This window comes from Erpetoichthys calabaricus, chromosome 2, assembly GCF_900747795.2.
Source record: "Erpetoichthys calabaricus chromosome 2, fErpCal1.3, whole genome shotgun sequence".
NCBI lineage: Eukaryota > Metazoa > Chordata > Cladistia > Polypteriformes > Polypteridae > Erpetoichthys > Erpetoichthys calabaricus.
The window spans coordinates 256,036,916-256,059,997 of NC_041395.2; positions in this window are offsets into that span (position 1 = coordinate 256,036,916).

The following is a 23,082-nucleotide window of genomic DNA, read 5'->3' on the forward strand; positions in this document are numbered from 1 at the left end:
GCCAATGACATCCCTTCCGGTTCCAGGGCTGATGACGTCACTTCCTTAGCTGGCCTATAAAAGCAGCCATACTGCCTGAAGAAGTCAGTTCTGTTTTGGACTCTGTTGAATGAACATGTCTGTTGTAATGAATCAGTTTTGCAGCCATAATCGATTAAATGGGTGGCTGCCCCAAACCTTCTCGTTGTCTGATGGTCGTTTTTTGTGACATTCATAACCTTAGATACTCAAATTCTGCTTTGCTTGCTATTTCAAGAGTAAAACATAAAATAATAATAATAATAATAATTCTTTACATTTATATAGTGCTTTTCTCACTATTCAAAGCACTTTACATAGTGAGTTGGGAGCCAGTTCAACCACCACCAATGTGAAGCTTCAAACTGGATGATGCAATGTAGCTATTTTGTGCCAGTACGCTCACCACACTAGCTCACCATTAGCTATGAGGTGGTGAACTGGTGAGAGATAGTTTGCCAGTTAGAGACAAGGGATGATTAGGGGGCAAAATGACTAGGCTATGGTGCGCAGTTTAACCAAGACATCATTATACACCATACCCTTTACAAAGGATGCCCAGGGATCTTTTATGAATACAGAGAGACAGAACCTCATTTTTACAGTGCCATTTTTACAGCACAGTGTCCCCTTCACTTAACTGGGGCATTGGGGTCCACATTCAGACCACAGGGTAGGCACCCCTTACTGGCCTCAACAATACCTCTTCCAGTAGCAACCCAGACTTTTCCTGGTTGGTCTCCCATCCAAATACTGGCTGGACCCAAACATTCATAGCTGTTCTGAAGTGCATGAGACTGCCTTTAGTTTCTATGCCCCAAAAATACAGAATAATTAAAGTTCTGCTGACGGCGGAAGAGTTGTTTCAATCACATCTTAAAATGTAGTTTTTGTTAAATTTGTGACTAATCACATCGTTTGTCTTTTATTTTCTCATGTCAGTATCTGATGGTGGCCCTGTGCCACCACTATCTGGACGAAATTCCCTGAGGCTAGTGTGAAGAAGTAGAACACTGAGGTGTCGTCCTTGATGACGTCTATACTGGCTGATTCTCTATTCTATACTCTTTTTGTATTTTAGATGTATATTAGAATGGCCAGTGGGAATGGTGTGGGTTTTTGATCATGGAACCCCAACGGTTGTTTCTCCACTGGATTTTGTTTCCTCTCTTCATATGATTAGTTTCATTTTTTTTTCTTTGTTTTCACTTACTACCATGTGTAAAGCTCCTTGAATTATACTTTCTACTGGAAGGCAGTATGTAAATAAATGTTACTGTTGTTATTATTGGTGCTCTTCAGCGGAGGAATTCAAACTAAACTCTTGGCTTTCACTTCACCACTGATGTATTTCTTCAGATTATAAAAGATTACTGGCATTGCTGGGAATAAAGTCATTTTTTGCATTTATCCCAAGGGCAGGCAAAATGGACAAGTTATTCTTCACAGCAAGACTTGTAATGATTCCCACACAAAGATGTCAGGTTCATTGAGTCTGGTTTAGATTAAGTCATTACAGCTGGAAAAACGAGATTCTGTCTTAGGTCACAGTACGACTTTATGGTATAGCACAAGCAGAGAGGTGAAAATCCAAATTGACCTCAGATTCTCTCTTTGTCATACTGGAGTTATAAACACAAATCTTGTGTCAGATTTCAGAATGAGCAGAAGTTTTAATCTTACTGTCCTTGTGGTTTCAACAGCAATATTTAAGATAAAAAAAACATTGAAATGTGCTCATTCTGTTCTTGAAGACCGGGTCTATGAAAAATCTTAATTGAGGAGGCTGGATAGCCCTCAAGTGCATTTACAAATAGCTTGACATTTTGCCTTCACCTAGTTAGATGCTTCGATTGAGTGATTTTGCACTTTAAAATGCTATTAAGCCAGCACCCTCTGACTTTAGCAGGGTGGTCAATGAAAAAGATGTACACATCAAATTACTCTTTAAAAAGACATAGCCAAGTGGGTCAGAGAAGGCCAAATATCAAAAATATATATATATGTTGACTTTTAAGGGGGAAAGGTATTTCTTGTCTTGTCTCAATCCTTCTATGGCTTCAACAACAGGAAAGAAATATCAGAAAAGTAGTTTGAGTGGTTTAGAATATTCAGCCCCATACAGCTCCTCACTTTGAAGCCAAGCTGTCACTAGATGACGTGCTTGTGCTGAACTGTTAGACTCTGAAGTTACAGAAGTTTGCTGTGTCAAAAATTTCAGTTAGACTTAGAGTGTAAGTTTCTGGCCAATCCATTTTTTTGTAAGAATTCAAGTTAACTTCTGTTAACAGTAGTTTGACATAGTGGTCGTCATTATAGGTTTATGTAAATCTTAACACAGAGAGTTAATTTGCAAGATAAATTTTGAGCAAGATGTTCAATGATTATGTTAAAAGCCAGATGGCAGTGGAGAAGAAGAAAACAAACACTCTAATCAAATGTAAAGTTGGACAAAGTAATTTCCAGAGAAAGAGAAACTCTAGAAGCTGAAAGTCTGATGACTGTCCAAAACCTTTCTATATGTTCTCACTTAAGATGGACGTTTACCCTAAAGGTACTAAATGTGAAATGTTAAGACAGCCGGTGTAGTGGGATTTGGGGCACGAAACTTCTTAATGGATGTCCTTGTAGTTCGGGACTGAATAGAACCAGTTTGAGACAAGTAAGATGAAGGGACACAGACAGAAATGCCGCCGGCTTCTCTGAGCCTGAGCTCATCTGAGATGGACTGACGCAAAGTGGAAAAGTGTGCTGTGGTCTGACGAGTCCACATTTCAGATTGTTTTTGGAAATCATGGACGTCGTGTCCTCCGGGCCAAAGAGGAAAAGGACCATCTGGATTGTTATCAGCGCAACGTTCAAAAGCCAGCATCTGTGATGGTATGGGGGTGTGTTAGTGCCCATGGCATGTGTAACTTGCACATCTGTGAAGGCACCATTAATGCTGAAAGGTACATACAGGTTTTGGAGCAACATATGCTGCCATCCAAGCGACGTCTTTTTCAGGGACATCCCTGCTTATTTCAGCAGGACAATGCGAAGCCACATTATGCATGTGTTACAACAGCGTGGCTTCGTAGTAAAAGAGTGAGGGTACTAGACTGGCCTGCCTGCAGTCCAGACCTGTCTCCCATTGAAAATGTGTGGCGCATTATGAAGCACAAAATACGACAACGGAGACACCGGACTGTTGAGCAACTGAAGTTGTATATCAAACAAGAATGGGAAAGAATTCCACCTACACAGCTTCAACAATTAGTGTCCTCAGTTCCCAAACGTTTATTGAGTGTTGTTAAAAGGAAAGGTGATATAACACAGTGGTAAACATGCCCCTGTCCCAGCTTTTTTGGAACGTGTTGCAGGCATCAAAGTCAAAATGAGTGAAGATTTGCAAAACAACAATAAAGTTTATCAGTTTGAACATTTGATATCTTGTTTTTGTAGTGTATTCAATTGACTATAGGTTGAAAAGGATTTGCAAATGATTGTATTCTGTTTTTATTTACGTTTCACACAACATCCCAACTTCATTGGAATTGGGGTTGTAGATGCAAGCAAAACAAAACAAGAACAGTATCATGTGGGGTTTGATTTACAGTCCAACAGCGATGACACACAAATCTAATGGTAATTGTTTACAGTAATTACAGTGAAAAATCCAGATGTCTCAAAAATAAAAACAAACAGGAAAAATAAATGTATATACACTAATAAATGGCAGTTTTCCTCAATGAAAATGCTGGCAGGAAGTCCCAAGAAAAGTAGAATTCACAAAAATAAGTGTATTTACAAGAAAAACAAAACAAAAACAAGCAAACTATTTAAATATATCTGTCAATCAAGAACTAGGAGATATGAAAAAATTCATTATATACAATATACAGTATATATATTTATATATATATATATATATATATATATATATATATATATATATATATATATATGCTTCATTGTACTGTAAATTGCTCTATGATAAACTATTCCTCACACTCACCAAGTGACCAAAAGAAGACCCCTGCATCAAGGAAGTGCCTTTTATATTTGGCATCATTTTTGCCATCCAATCCAAGTCCACACAGACTCTCCCAGCCAATCACTGATGACGTGAGCAAATCCAAACTGTGTGACATGTGAGACCTGTGCAATGTCTCTAATAATTTCATTACAGTCTCATGCACACAGGCTTCAGGCTTGAGCAAACCACCCCTTTCAGACACCATAGTACATTTTTTCTTTCTTTATACCTTGGGATCCTGATGATTTTTTACTTTAAACTAACCGCTCTTACTCCAGCAGGCCACCAGTGTAGGGCCCAAACACCATGTACAGCTATGCAGGCCTCCACAGCAGCACAGTAGCTGATCAGTCAACGCCTCGCCTCGTAGCTCCATCAAAGCTCACTAAATCTCCAGCAGATGTCTCGTCTCATGCACACAGGTTTTTTTTTCTTGTCTTTCATATAACTCTTTAAAAGTACATACTGTGTTATTTTCCTTTTCTTTGTTAATGCCTGGCTAGGCACATTACCATTGATATATACTAGCTGAAATACTCAGAGTTGCCCGGGAGGAAAATAAAGGTTTTTTTTTTAATTGTTTGAGAAAAATATAATTAAAAAAAAACACAACTTTAAAAATAAAAGTAAATTAACAAACAATGAAGACTCACTAATGTGCTTGTCTTGCGGTCTTGTATGTATGTTATCATTCAGCTGATGCTTGGAACCGGCCAACTCTATTTAATTTCAAAAGCAACAGGGGTGCGGTGCTGCTCAAACATAAAGAATGCTGGCAGTCACCTCCAGTTCGCCCTCCTTAGCTAGATTTCAGGTATTCGACAGTGGCTGTCTGACCTGTGCTTTTCAAGATAGCCGTCTGAAATCCATGAGAAATTAAGTACTTATGCACATTGTTGTGCCAAGAAAGACCGAAGAGTTCTGCTATCCAGTCTATCGAATGTGCAATGTCATAGAATATTCTTAGTCCAGGAAATCATGCAGATTCAGGAATCTTTGGTTTCAGTGAGACTTTATTACAAAGTAACAAAACAGTGCTGGTTCACAAAACAGCCACTAGACCAGGCACAGAGCTGTAATTTATACAGATTTGAGCTTGCATTACCTATTCTAGCCATCCCTTCATATGCTAAAGGCTAACACCTTTTGATATTTTCCCACTATTATCTCCTACTGTTTCATCCATGCCCACTTCATAACCAACACCCCTTATGCTAATAACCAGCACCCCTTGACATCTCGTCACTAATGTCTCCTACCCTTTTCGTCCATGACGCAACATTGCAAAGATATACATATTAGGTGAAATGATGAGTCCATGTTGGCCTAGTGCCAATGAGTGTGTGTGTGTGTGTGTGTGTGCATGTGTATTGTTGTGTGTGTATGTGTGTTCGCAATTGAGTGATGTCTTGTCCAAGGTGTTGTGACCGGTGATGCATGAACCACTGACTCCAAAATAGATAGGTGGATACAGAAAGTTAGCGCCAATATGTCTTCATCCGTGTATCTAACCTATTGAATCCAATCACAGGAACAAACCAGCATTTGGGTCACTTTAGAGAAACCAATCACCTTAACGTGCAGAGTTTTCAGATTGTGGGTGGAAAAGCAGAGTAACTGAAGACAAATCCTTGTGAATATGCGGAGATTGAACAAATGTCACACAGACAGAGACAGGGTGATGGGATACAAACCAATTTTGTGGAGCTCATTATCCTATAAAAAATAAAACGGACCAAATCTGTATTGAGATATTCAGTTTACAGACATTTCTCTTTTTTTTGCACTGTAAATGACCTTGAATTTCTAACAGTTTTTTCAAAACGTTTTCAATTTTAACATCTGTACAATGATATTTTGGTAACAATAGCAGCATTCACTTTACACAAAGTAAGCATTTATCAGCCTTATAATATCATTAGTGTGCCCCGCAATGGGATATATCAACTAAATAACATACCTTGTTTTTCAATAGCTCTCACAGTTACTGCAGTCAATTATCTTGGCAATGCTCTCTGTTGCTGATACTAATGAATAATTATCATTCGTTTGTAATCTGTCCGACATCCTATCCAAGCTGAAAACTATTGTCCTTGAAAATACATATATTGGTTTAAGTGACTTCAAAGTGAAAGAAAACCATTTTCAATTTAAATGAACATTAAGATAATTTCATGTATTGCATGCTGATGAGTAGTGGTGCATTTTAATCTTTTCTAGCCTTTTTAGGTTGTAGCATTCAGCTAATGGTCAAACGTTGTTCCTTTTATTTGGAAGTATGTGTTCATAGATACATGGATCTAATAATAAAAGGGATAAAAAATGATAAGGAACAGGTTTTAGTGGAAACTCCACCAGTCAATGAAAATTATCTGAAATTATCAAATTAATGCTTCTCTTGTTATTCTAGTTGCTCTTTGGTAAATGCATATCTTCTTTACATAGAATACATAATAATATAAAACGTTATGAAGTACCTTCGGGATATAAATTTATTTCTGAGGTAATTCATGAGAGATTACCAAATTGTCTAACTGAATCTTCATCTCCATTTAGTTAAAAATATGTTTATGTATCTATCAAGCTATTTGGTTTATATTTAACAATTCTGTAATTATGTATCTTTTTTACAGCACCTATCATATTTATCTGTTTAATACAGTAATTCCTTATCTAGCCACACCCAATAACCCTGAACTGGATAATGCAGATTCATTTACATTTACATTTACATTTACATCATTTAGCAGACGCTCTTATCCAGAGCGACTTACAACAGTGCTTAGTAGTCTACGACTGTTCTTCAGTCTTTAAACTGGATTGTTGAAAAAATGATTATTTAAAATTTACAGTAGTAAGTTTTGCTCTATTTATTCTATTCTATTCTATATATGTATTTCTATCTATGTATATTCATTTATCTATATATTATATTATGTCTTATACATTGAGGTTTTAAAATTTATATTAATTTAGTTGCTTAGGATGTTCACCCTCTATATATTTACATTTTCAATGTCAAAATCTCATTAGAACAGATATAAATGAAAATTTGGACCTGTAATTTCTCTCAGTTTTTGAATTCAGTGTGAAGGTATGCTGCTACTTCTTCCTGTTCTAACTATTATTTTGCACATAGCACACTTACAAAGCATGGTTACAGATGAAGATGACACCTTCAGTGGGATTTATCTATTAATTTAGGCAAGTTACCAAGAATATTTGAATAGTAACCTGGGAGAAGAAGGCAAGGTCAAAACCAAAAGAAACAGTCAAAAACCAAAAAGTCTGCCACATAGTTACCAAAGCCAATTCACGAAACAAAAATCAAAGTCCAAGATCTGAGCTAAGTCAAAAACCAGAGAAGCAAAAGAAATAGGATTTCAAGGATAGAATTTGGAATCTTGGATAGCTAATCACCTCCAAAGATGACATTTTAACCCAATTGTGTCATTAAATGGAGGTCACAACCTCTGAGGACACACCCCTAACAACACACAAGGCTCCCCTAATGACGTGATGTTAAAATAGTGGCAATCGTGAATAAACAAAGATGTCAGTGAAAACAGTGCAAAATAAATTATAAAAACAAAAGTAAGCTTTGCTTCAAAAAACTAATGTCAGATTTAGACTCTAGGACTGAAGAAACCACCAAAACAAGTGCTAGGTCTTGTAAAATGATAGAGACTAATGTGAAAAAAATTAAATAATGGATCCATTTATTACATTATCTTAGAGAGTTACAAGGATGAAAGATGTCAAAAGTTTGGGACAGGTAAACTACGATTCATTGGATTTTATTCCACATTCATTAGGACATCCTAAGTCTTCTGCAGGTACAGAGCTCTAAGACAATGTTTTACATGTATATATTTCTTTTTAGAAGGTATGAGAGATTGGAGCACTCACTGTTGCCCACCTGCATCCGGAATGCCATCCAGGAGGAAAAGGATACAGAAATTCCATTAAGGTAGACAGAAGTTTTGTGGTAAGTTAGTAACACTCATTGATCATGGTGCCAGAGAGTGGTGATGTGTTTGTTGCATGGTGAGTAACACATACAAGTAAGTAATTCAGTGTATTCTGTGTATGCGACAGTATTGACCCAATGAAATCTACAGTATTTCTCCGTCTTTGTTTCTCTCCCTATATACTCTTCACTCCAGTTGACAGTTTGCTCATGTCTGCTTCTGACTAGTCCACCAAGTAGTTTCTTTCTACAAAGACTCTTTACACTCCATCCTGTGGCCACATCTTTTCAAGTCACAGAATCACTTCCAGGTTGCTCACCAGGCAAGAACACCCTTTACCAGGTTTCGATATCCCTGTACCCATAATTCTTCTGCTGCCTTGTCTATTAGCTGAATACACAGAGGCCTGCACTCTGTGAAGATAAGTACAGTCATGTGCATTCCCTTCTGGGACTGTGTGCCACCTTCAGGCCAGGAGGTATTTCTATCACTGATGTTCCCTCCTCTGTCTGTGAAAAAAAACACAAGCAATTCTGGCAACTGCCCTCTAGTAGTCTACGGAAACATTGTATGCTTATCCTCAGGACCCTCTGGAGACTAAAACAAACAAGTAAGATTTACTGTCCCCTGCTGACCCCTTCATTCCAACAGCTGCATGTGCAGAACTCTTCTGCTGCCACTGGGGCTCTCGGTTTGGCCTAGCTCTTCTGTGTGCTAACATGGTGCTGCCCTTACAACACATTGCTATTTGGGCACCTCAGCGCAAAGGATGGGTGAGCTGTTTGACTCACACGGACTCAACAGTGGCATTAAACCAGCATATTTTGTACAATTTTAACTATTTACAAAGTGTAGTGGTCTTTTAAAAAATTGCTTTCAAATGATGCGTTAGTTCATGAAATCCATCTTTTATCTTAAGAAAATAAGTCATAAAAGGATGAAAACATTAATAATAATAATAATACGTTTTATTTATATAGCGCCTTTCCCATGCTCAAGGCACTTACAGAATATAATAAAGAACGGCAGCGTATACAGTATATAGCACTGTACAAACCAGATAAATAAATAAAGAAGATTAAGACAGTGAATTCTGAAAAAAAAACAGACAACATAATTGATGGTCTCGCACACACAACACACACACACAGGATACATTAGCAACTTGACAAGAAGTAAACTGAGAGAAGGGTAATAAAGTCAAGTAGAGCTAAAAGCCTTCCTGAACAGATGAGTTTTGCTTTACAAAACATTTACAAAAGTAGGTCAAAATATGTCCAACCCAATTTCTTTCTGTGTAAAGTTTTAAATGATAAGAAACACATACTGTAGACGTGCTTTTGGAATCTGAGCGTGGATCACAAGTGCAATGTTGGGTTGATTTCTGTTTCTGAGTTTAACCAGTGCCTCCAGTCTGTAGGTAAAGCCTGAAATGGAAAGTAAGCAGCATTTTTCCAGACATATAGAGATGCATTCGGTGAGGATGGTAGTGCATTAATAATTTACTGAGTTGAAGCTAAGGGGGGCACACTGAAGGTGTAGGTTAGCAAGTGCAAGGCCCAGGTGTAGATGCCAGGCATTTATTCTTTATTTTTGATCTTTTTATTGTTTGCCCAGAATCCCAGGTTACACAAATTGGTGGCACAATAAGACTGAGTTCAGCTTTCAATAATAAAGGAGACAAAGGTGCATGTCCAGGATTACCAAGGGTTTTGGGACTTGATATAATATGTAGTAGGAAAGTCATTTTCACAGGGCAGTTGGCTAAACTACAAGCAAGAGAATAGTATGATTAATATTTATTGATCTACTGGGCAACTTGCAGCTAAAACTGGCCAGCAACCAGGGAAAGTGTAATTAATGACACACTCTTGTCCTCAGTTGTTAAACAGAATGTTTCATAAAAAAGGAAAACCATGGGGCCTCATATACTGTAATAAAATAGACAGCGCATAGTGAAATAGGGCTGAACTGAACAGAGCTCTAAGATGAAGGTTTGCTTTAAACAACCTTCAGATATCGAAGAGCCAATTTTGTGCAGATGCTGGTCATATCCCGTCTGGTCAAGGCCAGCGCAGTGTAAAGACACAAGAGAGAGCCCCGAGTGTGGCATGCTGCTGAAAGTGCTGTGCCAGGAAATATCAAACCTGCAAGGGAGAAATCTTTTTAAAGCAAGAGCTTGTTCTCTCCTCAGTCAGTGATTATCTAGAATTTATGAGGCATCCCATCTTTTCTCATGAAGCAGCAAAGACTGAAATTAAGATTACAATTAGGACTTGCATCTTCTTGTTCCTGCAGAGAAGAGTATTCCCCCAGAATACTAAACCAGATTTCTAAATGGGGGGGGGATAGGGGGGGCAGATAAATAGCCAGGCAATTGTGGCAAGACAATATTTTAAAAAAATATATTTTTTGATTACTGTTCTTGTCCTGAATTTTAATTAAACCTACTACCAATATCAACTGTCCAAAAGCAGGGTTTAGAAAAAGAATGAACTAATAAATCACTAAGTGTTTGAGAGCTAATGTTTTCTTGTCTTGGTCCATCCTAATTCACTATGATTTGTTTAGGATGAATGTATATAAAAATTTGGCAGCAAATCTTAAAACGATGGATTGTTGAAGGTAACCACATTTCATTAAGCTGATTTTATGCATTTATTCAACACATTATTTTTGTCTTCTAATATTCCTGCTTGAAGCAGTATGGGGGTAGAGTGGCTTCACAGCCCCCATTCTCGAGGTTCAATTCTCTCTTTATGTGGAGTTGACTTATCCATCTTTGTCAGTACTGCATTTCTCCAGATACTGAAGGTTTCCACCACATCTCACATATAGGCATGTTACATTAATCAGTGAGTATAAATTAATTTCATTTCTTGATTGATTGCTGCCTGTTGTTTAATGCTGCCATGATTGGCTTCAGCTTCCAGTGATCTTTTGAAGAAAAATGGATAGATATTTTGATAGCTTTGTTTAGTGGGTAGAGTGGGTTGCTTCATATTTATAAACCTGTAATATGACAGTCATTGAAGAAAACAGAAGAGTAAGCTTCGCCAAAAACAGACTGTCATGCCAACTACATCGGCGGGCTTCAGGCCAGTTCAGGCCTCAAAATGTGGGAACAGGCATATATAGTTCAAATAGCTTTTAGAAAACCCAACATGTATTAAAATGCAACTCAAGTGAAAGGAAAAAACGTAAAAAAACACCTGTGGCTTGAGAAAGTCTACAAAGAATTTTTATAAATTTATTTATATCAGCAAAAGAATAACAAAAAGAAGGCAAAACCCAGTAAGCAAGGATCTGTCGGTCTGCTCCCTGTTACATGGCATTACACTGCCAATCAGAAGATGGTCATCGGGGGCACAGCAGCAAGCTGACAGAGTTTTCAGCCGGTGGTCCACTGTTGGCTTGCTGGTGACTGGCCGCTCAGCAATTAGCAGCTCATAGCTGCTAGAATCCTAATGGTAACCACCCAGCGGGTTAACATCGGCCTTCTGGTGGCTAGCTGACCACTATTTGAGTACTGAGAAAAGCGCTATATAAATGTAATGAATTATTATTATTATTATAGCTGGTGTCCCTGTGGTGGTCCACTGGCAGCATTTATTAATTGTAATTTTAACAGATGAAATGTTCATTAATCACGGGCTGCTTTATTCCCAGACAGGCAGTCCTGTGCCTACATTTTATCCTATTTAAATATGAACCAAAACCAATAAAAACAAAACATCTTTGCAGTTTAGGCCGATATGTTTCAACTATAAGGGTGTATTCATATTTTTGTTTCAATCTGATGTGAAGTAATCCAATTGTTTTGACAGCAGGGGGGTCTAGATAATGGTCCAACTTATCAGCAAAAATGGGTCACTGAAAATGTCAAGTGAAACAAACATTTCTGATAAACTCAAAGAGTAACTACAATTTAAAAATGTTGTATTTTAATACACATCAATATTAAAACCATTCAGTTGCCTGGATCATTTATTAATTATTTGGAGACAGCACTTCTAAAACACATTTCTACTGAGAAGCAAAATTTTCTACTGACAGTCTAAAACCCTTCGCTCTAACAGAACCCCAATGGAGATTTCACGCTGGCTGAGTGGGGTGTATTTCCACCATGGAGTTCTCGCACTGGCAACGAGCATTGGATGGGTAGGTAGGGGGCTTCTGATTTTTTTACGGACAGTGAAATGGAAGAAAAGCCATTGATGTTGCCCTCTAGAAACTCCTCTTTATGTTCACAACCAACTAAATATCTCAGAAGCTTGTGTCATAAAAGGTCTCCTTCAGCTATAGGCTATTCCGTTTGTTGGTACCAAAGTTCGAAACTTCAACTAACCAATTGCAAAGACAGCATCGCTATTATTTAGCAGCAGTGATAGCAGGCTCGTAGGCAAAGGCACGTGTCGCCGAATGCTGGAAGTGGACACCTTAATAATGAAATAAGCTTCACTCATAGTGAATAGTTTTAGTTATTATTGCCGAGCTATCTACAGAATAGAGACAGAAATTCACATCTGTACATCAACAATCTGGGTAAGTACTACACAACTTAGTGCAATTGTTGCCAGTTTTGGTAGCATCGCATGCACGGTTAAAAAAGTCATTTTTGGTGTTGTTTTCAGATTCATACGAGAAGCCTCATGACCACTTGCTTCGGTCAGAAAACTGATCCACCTTGTACACAGATCCAGAAAGCACAAGGAAGAGAGAGTTTGAGACATAAAATTTCATATCAAGAGGTCATCTGTGATATAATTTTTTTTTTGCACTAACCAGAAAATTCTATTTTAGACCAAATCAGAAATACAATGCTGCACTTTCTTCAAGTGATGAAGATGATGACACCGTGCCAGCAGCCCCACAACCTCCAAGATTTAATAACAGTAAAAGGTCTTGTCAGTTTTACCTGTTAAGTACAAAATGGTTAACATGTGACATGTTTATTTATTTATTTTTTTTACCTGAATAGTTTGTAACAAAGACAGCATTACAAAACCTGCTAATTTGTCATTTTAACAATTTTCTCAATTAGAGGCAGAAAAAATAGTGCTACCATTGTGATTGATGCAACTATTCTCAGGACAAACATGAAAAGATATAATAATGATGTCATCACTGTGGAAATATGATGTATGCATTTTGGTAACCTTGCTTTCAGCAGTTCCACACCTGTTTGGCCACATGCATGGCACTCCTCATATTAAAGGTATTTGGTTTTTGCTCATTCATTCAAAAGAAAACGTATATGCATGCTGATGTTACGTCAAGATATTTCAATTAAACTTTTAATATGATCAAAACATATGACAGGCCCACTGGCTGGACAGCCTCTTTACAACGTGCAGGTATGTGCAGGGCCTGTTTTCAAGGACCGTTTTCATGATTTGAAAATCAGTCAGTTCTGTGGGGCCTATGGCTCAACTATGTTTTTATTCCAACAAATTACGTATCAGTGTTTAATGAACAGATTGATAACGTAGTGAAGTAAACATTTGCCATCCCAGTATTGTGTTTTGTTTTCAGGTTTAAATCGTGCTTTATGGACGCCATAACCAGGAACAGCCATTCACCTGGAAGGTAATTCTACAGTGACGCATTCAAGCTCGCATCGATATTGTAACACTTTCATGTGCTGTTACAAAATATTTTTGAAATTTTATTGCATAACGAACACCACTGCTAACTTGACATTTTCATAAATTTTTATTCAGGTCCAGAACCACTAGTACTATCAAGAACACCAGGTAAGTAGCTTGTGACTGATATAGCCATTCTCAAGACAAAGATAAAATAATGGTGTAATCACTGTGGAAATGCATTGATGTATGTGTCTGTTAATGTTTTATTTTCATCTTTCTATAATTATTAGGGCTGGGCAAGTTAACACATTATTATCACGTTAATACATTAATTAATTAACACTGACAATTATTTTATCGCACGTTAACACAGTTTTTGTTATTATCATTATTATTTTGAAAGCCTCAGTCTTGCTAGCGATCGATAGAGATCAGTGATCTTCTTGTTACATCGCTTTTCGATACGGCCATCGAGCAGGAATGTGACTGCTGGCCCCACACAGCCACTGCTGTTGCCAACTGCAAACAACAGCAGGCACAACAGGCAGCAACAGACGTTTTATGTTGATTTATGTGTGAAACCATTGCTTTGTGCGCTTTTCAGAAAACGAGTTTTTTGGAAAAAATATTAGCCTTCAAAGAGTTGCTACTGAACATAGGCTGTTTATGCTGCTCCCTGATAAAAGAAAATGGTTTCTGCTGGTAAACAGATTTAGAAATGTTAACTTGCTGTTGCTCAGAAGGTGCCTGATATAATGTTGTGATTGTGACTCTGGACTCTGAGGGTAACTTGTTTTTCTATAACAAACTAGATAAAACGTTAATGCCCTGGCAGTGGCAAATAGCTTTATTTTTATATTTGATTTGATTACATTAATGTTTAAGTTGAAATTTAAGTTGAAGGAATACTGCTGTTACAAAGCACCTTATTTGTTTAAAGTGTTTGCAAACCAAATACACTACTTTGGAATTCATCATTGAATTTTGCACATAACAATGTGGTTGTTGTGATTGTCTGCAATTAATCGCAATCAATCATTAAAAATTTTAATCGTTGCCCAGCACTAATAATTATCAATCAGTGTTTGTCATATTAATTGTTAAGTAATGTAATGTAGCTGTAACAAGTTGCAGCAGGTCTGGACCATGGCGAATCCCAGCAGAAGCTGCCTGATCAGAATGCACTTGACAGTGAGTACTGTGTACGCATAACAAATAGTAGACAGAGTAGCAATCTACTTGTACATTTAGAATTTTTGATATATCCCTTTTTACATTACAGATTACTTCAGAACAACCAGGACAGTGATGAGGAAGATGAAAGAAGAGTTCACCAGCAAGCTTTCTAACATCACACAGAGTCTGGACAATATAGAAAAGATCCTGCAAATGACAAATAATGTATAGCGTATGTTGATGTGGAGCTTCCTTTTTTTCTTTCCCATCAACACAGGGGAGTCTCTGAAGGCTATGGATTTCATGCTCGTTCAGGACCAGGAGCTTCGAGAGAAATTGGCAATTTCACAATACATTTGTCAGAGATTGGACAATGCAATTTTGGGTATTTGAACAGCGGTTTTAAGACATACATGCTGATATCTGTTGTTTTCCAACAGGGGCAATATCTGTCTTTTAAAGAAGGCAAGGCAGTCAAAGACTCAGTGAGGTGGATGATTCCCTGCCTAATGGCTAATGCTGTTGCCCAACTGTGTAACTGGTCAGGTGTGGGAGAGAAAATCTCTTTCAAGAACCTCAACCTGAAAAGCATCATCCACAGCATGGAGGTTTTTACAGCCAGTGACAAGCATCAGTCCTTCTGGATGCCAGAATCAATGTATTATAAGTCTGTCTTTATTATTTCAGTGGCGCTCATTAATAAACTGAGGCAGATAGTAGATGTTAACAACAAACATCTGTGTGATGGCAGGGGCACACAGGAGAAATCCTACCACAAAGAGAGCTAATGAAGAGGAACTGCAGCGGGAGGTGACTGAAAGGTGCCACTGACAGAGATGGGGGACAAAAATGGTGGAAAATGAATGCAGAAAAACAATTGTAATTTAAGCTTTAATTGTGTTTACACTAAACCCTGCTTTATTTGGTCCTTGTTTTTTTACTATCCCATATTAATTAACTCCTTTTATTTCTTTATGCCTTCTTTGTACAGATGGTGTTGCATGTGAGAGGAGAAAACTGTAGAAAAAACTGTGCATGAAAGTGTACAATATATTATTATTGTTATTATTATTATTATTGCTTAATCTTTGCTCTTATAAAAATATCAAGACTTTACTAAGTGTGTTGTAATCTAGTAAATTCTAGTAGTCTAGTTAAATTTTTCCCTGCATGAGTTGCGATCAATTAATGTACTGCCAAAAACAATATTTAATATTAAGATAAAATGAAAAGGCATATAGTGGCTGAAGGGGAGATTTCTGTCAGCCACCAGTTACCACCACTAGTGTGGGCCGCCAGGGAGCCGCCCAAAAACCGACGTGCAAAATTCCAGTGGACCAATGGTGGGGTCCGCTGACAGATGGCTGTTTTGGCTGCTAGCGGTTCACTAATGGCCCGCTGGACCTTTGCTATCAGGGAAAGGATTTGCCAAAAAAGGCAGTCATCCGCAAATAAGTCCAAATCCATAAAAGAAGAGGAAAATCCAAGAACAAAAAGAAATAATTCAAGGAGCAAGAAAATCAATACTCACAGTAAATAAAGCACACTCCAAACAACAATGAATCACTGAAGGGTCAGCAATCAGCTTCCAAAGTTAAAGGCTGAGGACAGTCCTGCCTCTTGGGGTTCCACTCACAAAACACAGGGAAGAGAAGAGGACATAGCACAATACATACAGTAGATACTAAATAATAAATAAACAGAGCAATATTTGCAAAAAATACAGAATTATGAAGAACATATTGAAATTAATAATTTAGGTTAAGCAAAGAAAGCAAAAAAAAAAGAAAATCAAACATAAGCCCGGAACAAGCCCTGGATGTAACATAACAATTTAGAGTCTGAGATAGAGTAAGAATGCAAAATATTGGACTCAATGTGTGGTGTATGTAAGCATCATATGTCCTACCCACATAACATCAAATCAACTTTAATCAACATTGGGCAAAGTATAAGTTATGATGCAGGGCTCACACAAAACTCAAAAAGAGCTTCACCCCTGAAAACTAGGCTGCTAAATTCATGTGAGGCCTAGAAACATAAAGTAAGCCTGCAAAACACAAAGTAAGCCTGGTTCCCAAAGTCAAGAAGAAAGCTTTTGGCCTACACACCAAAAAGAGAAAAAAATCTTATAATGGAGAGGGGAAGCATGAAAAACCCTGTCCTAAATAAGCAAGTATTTTGATAATAGTAATAATAAAGTTTACAGTAATCCTTTGCTATATTGCGCTTCGCCTTTCGCGGCTTCACTCCATCGCGGATTTTATATGTAAGCATATTTAAATATATATCGCGGATTTTTTGCTGGTTCGCGGATTTCTGCGGACAATGGGTCTTTTAATTTCTGGTACATGCTTCCTCAGTTGGTTTGCCCAGTTGATTTCATACAAGGGACGCTATTGGCAGATGGCTGAGAAGCTACCCGGCTTACTTTTCTGTCTATCTTGCGCTGACTTTCTCTGATCCTGACGTAGGGGGATTGAGCAGGGGGGCTGTTCGCACACCTAGACGATAAGGACGCTCGTCTAAAAATGCTGAAAGATTATCTTCACGTTGCTATCTTTTGTGCAGCTGCTTCCTGAAACAACATGCTGCACTGTGCTTCGCATACTTAAAAGCTCGAAGGGCACGTATTGATTTTTGATTGAAAAACAAACTCTGTCTCTCTCTCTCTTCCTGCTCCTGATGGAGGGGGTGTGAGCTGCCGCCTTCAACAGCTTTGTGCCGCGGTGCTTCGCATACTTCAAAGCAAACAGCCCTATTGAATTGTTTGGTTTCCTCTGTCTTTCTGACAGACTCTGCTCCTGACGCGCACTCCTTTGAAGAGGAAAATATGTTTGCATTCTTTTAATTGTGAGACAGAACTGTCATCTCTGTCTTGTCATGGAGCACAGTTTAAACTTTTGAAAAAGAGACAAATGTTTGTTTGCAGTGTTTGAATAAAGTTCCTGTCTCTCTACAACCTCCTGTGTTTCTGCGCAAATCTGTGACCCAAGCATGACAATATAAAAATAACCATATAAACATATGGTTTCTACTTCGCGGATTTTCTTATTTCGCGGGTGGCTCTGGAACGCAACCCCCGCGATGGAGGAGGGATTACTGTACACAAAATAGTCAAAATACAGAAAATGACGTCCAAGGAGGCAGGTGAAAAAAAAAACAAATCCAAAAACAAAACCTTAAACAAAAGCATGGAGTCTGAAACTAGAAAAACAAAAACAAGAATTTAAAAAGCTTGAAGGTAATCAAAGAAGGTGACATGAACACGCACAGGCACACACACACACACACACACACACACACACACACACAGAGAGACACAAGAAGGTAAGCACATGTTTCTGAACTGAGCTGAGGCTTCTTCAGACTTTATATAGGCTATGGGGGGGCTCCACAGATTTAACATCAGGGGTCCCAACTCCCTGGGCTCAACAGATAAAAGACAAGGAACATCATAAATGAAATAACTAAAAAAATGAATATAAAATACAAAATGATTAATATTCAGGACAATGATAATTAAGTAATGATACAAAACAAATTGAAAGAAAATTACAATCAATAACATAAACCACAAACAAATTAATAAAAAACAACAACATGCAAAAGAAAAAGAAACTAAAGCCAGTGATGGAGCCCTGGTTGAAGTATAACAGCCTGTTTGATGAAGTTTAATGAAGACCCCATCTTAAATATCTTTTTGCTAACTAGGTAATTAGCCCAGACCATTGCATCAGATTGGAATACATCTTGTTCAGAAGAAAGGATTCATTTTTTTAGCTATGAGTTACTTCATCTCTCTGCTCCACTTTTTATTTTTCATATGTGTCAGAATGCTTTGCTGTATAAGATGTTTAATGTTACATTCTTTATTAACTGCTATTCCCTCTTTGGAAATCAAGTACTGGCATTTCCATTAAATTCCATCAAAAATATGCAGCAATTAATTTTTCTTGATATTCTCCTTGTTCAAGCTTAACTTTTCTTTTGGTTTCAAAGGAGCCATATTAGGAGAATAAAGCTAGCTGTTAACCTCTGATGAGTATGTAGTTGAAAACGCTGTAATGTGTTGTGTTGTAATTCTGCCTTTCATTGTTGCAGGTCTCCAAAAAGCCACAACAGGCCAGACCTGCCTTCTTTATAGGCCTGAACTCCCAGAATAGGCCTCATGCAAGGCAGCCTACCCCCAACTCCCCAGGCCCAAAAGTGGGACTTTAAAAGAGGGACTTTATAAGACTAGATATCATACAATATCAGAAAGGAGAGAGGGAAAAACATGAAAAAACTCAAGAAGACAAACTAAGTTACTTTAATAAATGCATATTTATTAAAGAAGATTCAAAAAGGGGCATAAAAAGGTAAGCCTGAAAAAATATATTTTGCAGAAAACCAGTAACACAAACCAAAAACAGTACTTAATTAAAACAGGGGTCAAAACCAGGGTATGCACACTAAGCATAAATCAAAACACAAAAACTAGCAATTCAAAAACAGCCTCTGAGAACAGCAGCAGCAAAGACAAAACTCATATAATAACAGAATTATATTTAAAAAACAAAGCAATTAAATAAACAAACAATAAACTTAAGCTATGCTGAAACGTAACAGAAGACGTTTGACTGCTCAAGATGGCAGCTCATTTAGATTTAAGTACTTCTGGCAGGAAATGTTAGTCCAGGTGGACGGACACTGGATGCAATATTATCAGTGTTATGTCATGGAAAAAACTTTCCTCTGTTTTCAAAGAAGACAGTCACAGAGTCCAGGTGAGAATTCCAGTAAGAGAGATGAGATAATCCGGAATCTCAGGACGACTTCCTGAGTGCGATTTTGTACCGGCAGATTATCCGGTTCCAGAACACTGGATTTCAATTGGCTTGCGCAATCCTGGATAAACTCATATGGAGTAATGCAGGTTCAAGGCAGAATTTACAATCTGTTTTGAGTCGAGCACTGAACAGCTGATTAACCAGTCTGAGAAACAGAGGGAGCAACCATCATGCTATCAGAGCAAAGGTGCTGGTGGCAGTGCGTGAAGATTACTGGCATATATTCCAAAAGAGGAGCAATACAGCATTCAGCAGCTACTGATGAAAGAGAGATAGCATGGAAGAATAATCACAGAAAGAATGAATGCGTAAAACAGTTCATCAGTGAAATCCGTGTAAATTTTGTGTGGTAAATTTTTGCATTCCGCCAAATTGTACCCCTGGCGATATTACTTTAATTAAAACGTCATATGTTTTCAAGCAAGTATTGTGCTCCATTTTTGTAATATTAATAATATCAAAAAGCCTAAGACCAATAACATTAAGTGTTCAGCATACTTGGAGTTGTTCTACTTTTTACCATGACAGAAGGTGAATGCTATTCTACCTGCACTGAACCCTGTATTGTCCGGTAATTGCATGCCAAAAGAAATAAAAGGTTAATTACTATCATGTACAGATCTGCAACAGCAGACTCACAGTACCCACTTTTAGACTGGTAACTTACCCTGTTCAAAAGTGAGACCCCAGATATCTGGTATCAACATTTGTACAGTAATTATATGCATGGCATCTCATAGTACTTTAAGAATGGATAAGAGGGCACATTGTTTAATACTTAAACTACATTCGTAAAAGCCTTTAGCCAAATTTACTAAAATACAATACAGAAGTAACATTGTTGCCTTATTCTATTACAGAACCTCAAAACTGCACTAATAAGCATATTGGGTTTAGGTGTCCACTGAAGGGAAGAGTCTTCAGAGGCGTTTCTTTAAAGGGCAAGGGACTGCACAGAAGGAATGATTGTGGGCACCTGCAAGTCTATTCTCAGTTATTATTGCTCAGAAATGCCAACGTTGTTTAAAATTCCATTGCTCTACCTGTGACTCTTTGGAATTTCTCTTTGATGGTTATGATTCATTTCTCTCTCGGGAAGACATTACATGTTTCTGCTTGTGTGTAGAAATATGTCACTTCAAGGTTAGGCACAGTTTTGCGACCACTTTGCCATAAAAGTTGTGAAGAAAATTGCCCTTTACAAAAAAAAAAAAAGATGAGAAATGTCAGCGATGTCGGCTCAACACTGCGATGTTTGACACTGAACATTTCATGTTTAGAAGGTTGCTCAGCTGTATTAAAGCTTTGGATATAAAACAGTAATGTTCATGCAGACACCTCTCTCAGCATACCAGAATGTCTGATTGGGGTCTGATTATGTTTCTCTGGGCAGAATTTGGCAAAGGAGATGTGCTTTTGTGATGATTGTTCCTTCAAGAAGGGACATGACATTTTCAACATTATGCCAGCTTTTTTTGCTTCTTAAAAAGTGCATCTGGCATCAGCATTCTGACAGGACATTTACATCCTTTGATGTTATGATGGGACAGTCTCCTCCTTAATTATGACAACCTCAAAGTGTTAATCCTTCACTTTAAACCTGCTATTTGCAGGTTGGTTTCAGAGCATTGGTTGTCCCAGTAGCTGAGCCGGATATCATCAAATCTTTTTTTCTGAAACAGGCAAATCCTGATCCCATTTCAAAAAGCAGGATTAATGGTTTATCTTTGACCTCACAGATCACATAACTCTGGCTTAACCTATTCGAGAAATGCACTTGGCTAAATTCTGGTTTTGTGGAACAGAATTAGACTGCTTTGACACGAACCCTGCATTCTGGGACAGACCCCTGGTGCAGATGGTCAGCGTGATCAACATGAAAATGCTGCCCATGACCCTCGTCACAGATCAGCCATGTTTTAATCTTGTTACACTGTAATTGCACACAATCTAAATAATATGTGTTTTAAAAATCATTTTCAATTAAAACCTGCATCTTTGTCTTCTTCTTCTTCTTTCAGCTGCTCCCTAATAGAGGTTACCACAGCGGATCATCTTTTTCCATATTACTCTCACTGCACAACTCGGAGTATTTATATCTCTGTATCTGAGTGTGGAATCACAGCTCTACAGCAGCTGATCGGAGAGAGAATTATCGGTATACAACATCAAGCACATGCTGCCTCAGCCATGCTGCCTATTTGAACTGCTGAACCTCGCGGTTCAGAAACAGTTTCATCCCAAGAACTATAAACACAATCAATCATTCCATCAAGTGCTCCTTGTAGAACTGTTTGTACTTATAAGCACAATTACCTCACTGTAAACTTGCGATAGTTATAATATTGCACAACCTGCATCACTTTATAAAGCACGTATTTACATACAGTATGATGACGATATCATTTTTACGATAAAATGCAGCAAAATATGTTTATTACATTATATAGATAAAATGTTAACATAATTTAAATAATCTATATTGTTAATAATTAAACATGTGAGGACATGGTGTTGCAGCGCTAGCAAGGAGCTGGCGCCCTGTTTAGGGATTGTTCCTGCCTCGCGCTGTATTCTTGCTGGGGCTGGCGCGAAACTGGAAGGATAGATGGATAGAATAATTAAACGTACTATGAAGATATTTCAATGTTCCTTAAAAGTTTTGAAGAATCGGAGTTCTAAGCTTACAGATTGCTTTAGATCATAACTAAACATAATAACTAAATATGACAGATTCCTAACTGTAGGTGATTTCAACTGGATAACCAAAATGACCCAAAAGCAAAAGAATTCACAAATTTACTGCACTCTTTTGATCTCAGTCAGCACATCAGCCAGCCCTCACATAAGGGAGGACAAATGCTGGATTTAGTGATTTCAAAAGGATTAAAAGTTGTCACGAGGCAGGTCATGAATATCAGTTTATCAGACCACTTGTGCATATTATTTAATTTAGAAATACTACAACTAATGAGAAGCGTGTTCTTAAAAAACATTATTTTGATACATCTGCAGCTTCAATTTTTGCTAATATTTAAATAAAAACAATTAGATTGTACTTATTACCTTAATAATGTTAATAGTGTAACTAGTAATATGGAAAATTTTAATGCTAAGGTGTTAGCTGCAGCTAATATAGTGGCCCCTGAAAAAATTGTTAAGATCCATAGAGTTTCTGATTTTTAGAGAACATGCTGGAGAGCTGAGCGTAAATTGAGAAAAACTAAACTGATATTCCACTATGAAATACTGAAAGCACAAATTACTGAATATAACAACACAGTAGGCCTTGATAGGTCATCCTATTTCTTTAAAATTATAAATGATAATGTTGGACATCCAAAGGTTTTGTTCACAACTATTGTATTGTGTCGTGTAGAATTGACTTTAAAATACTACTAATGGTTTATAAAGCCTTAAATAACTTTTCTCTGCCCTGTATATTTGGAATGCCTGTTCCCCTACATCCCAAGCCA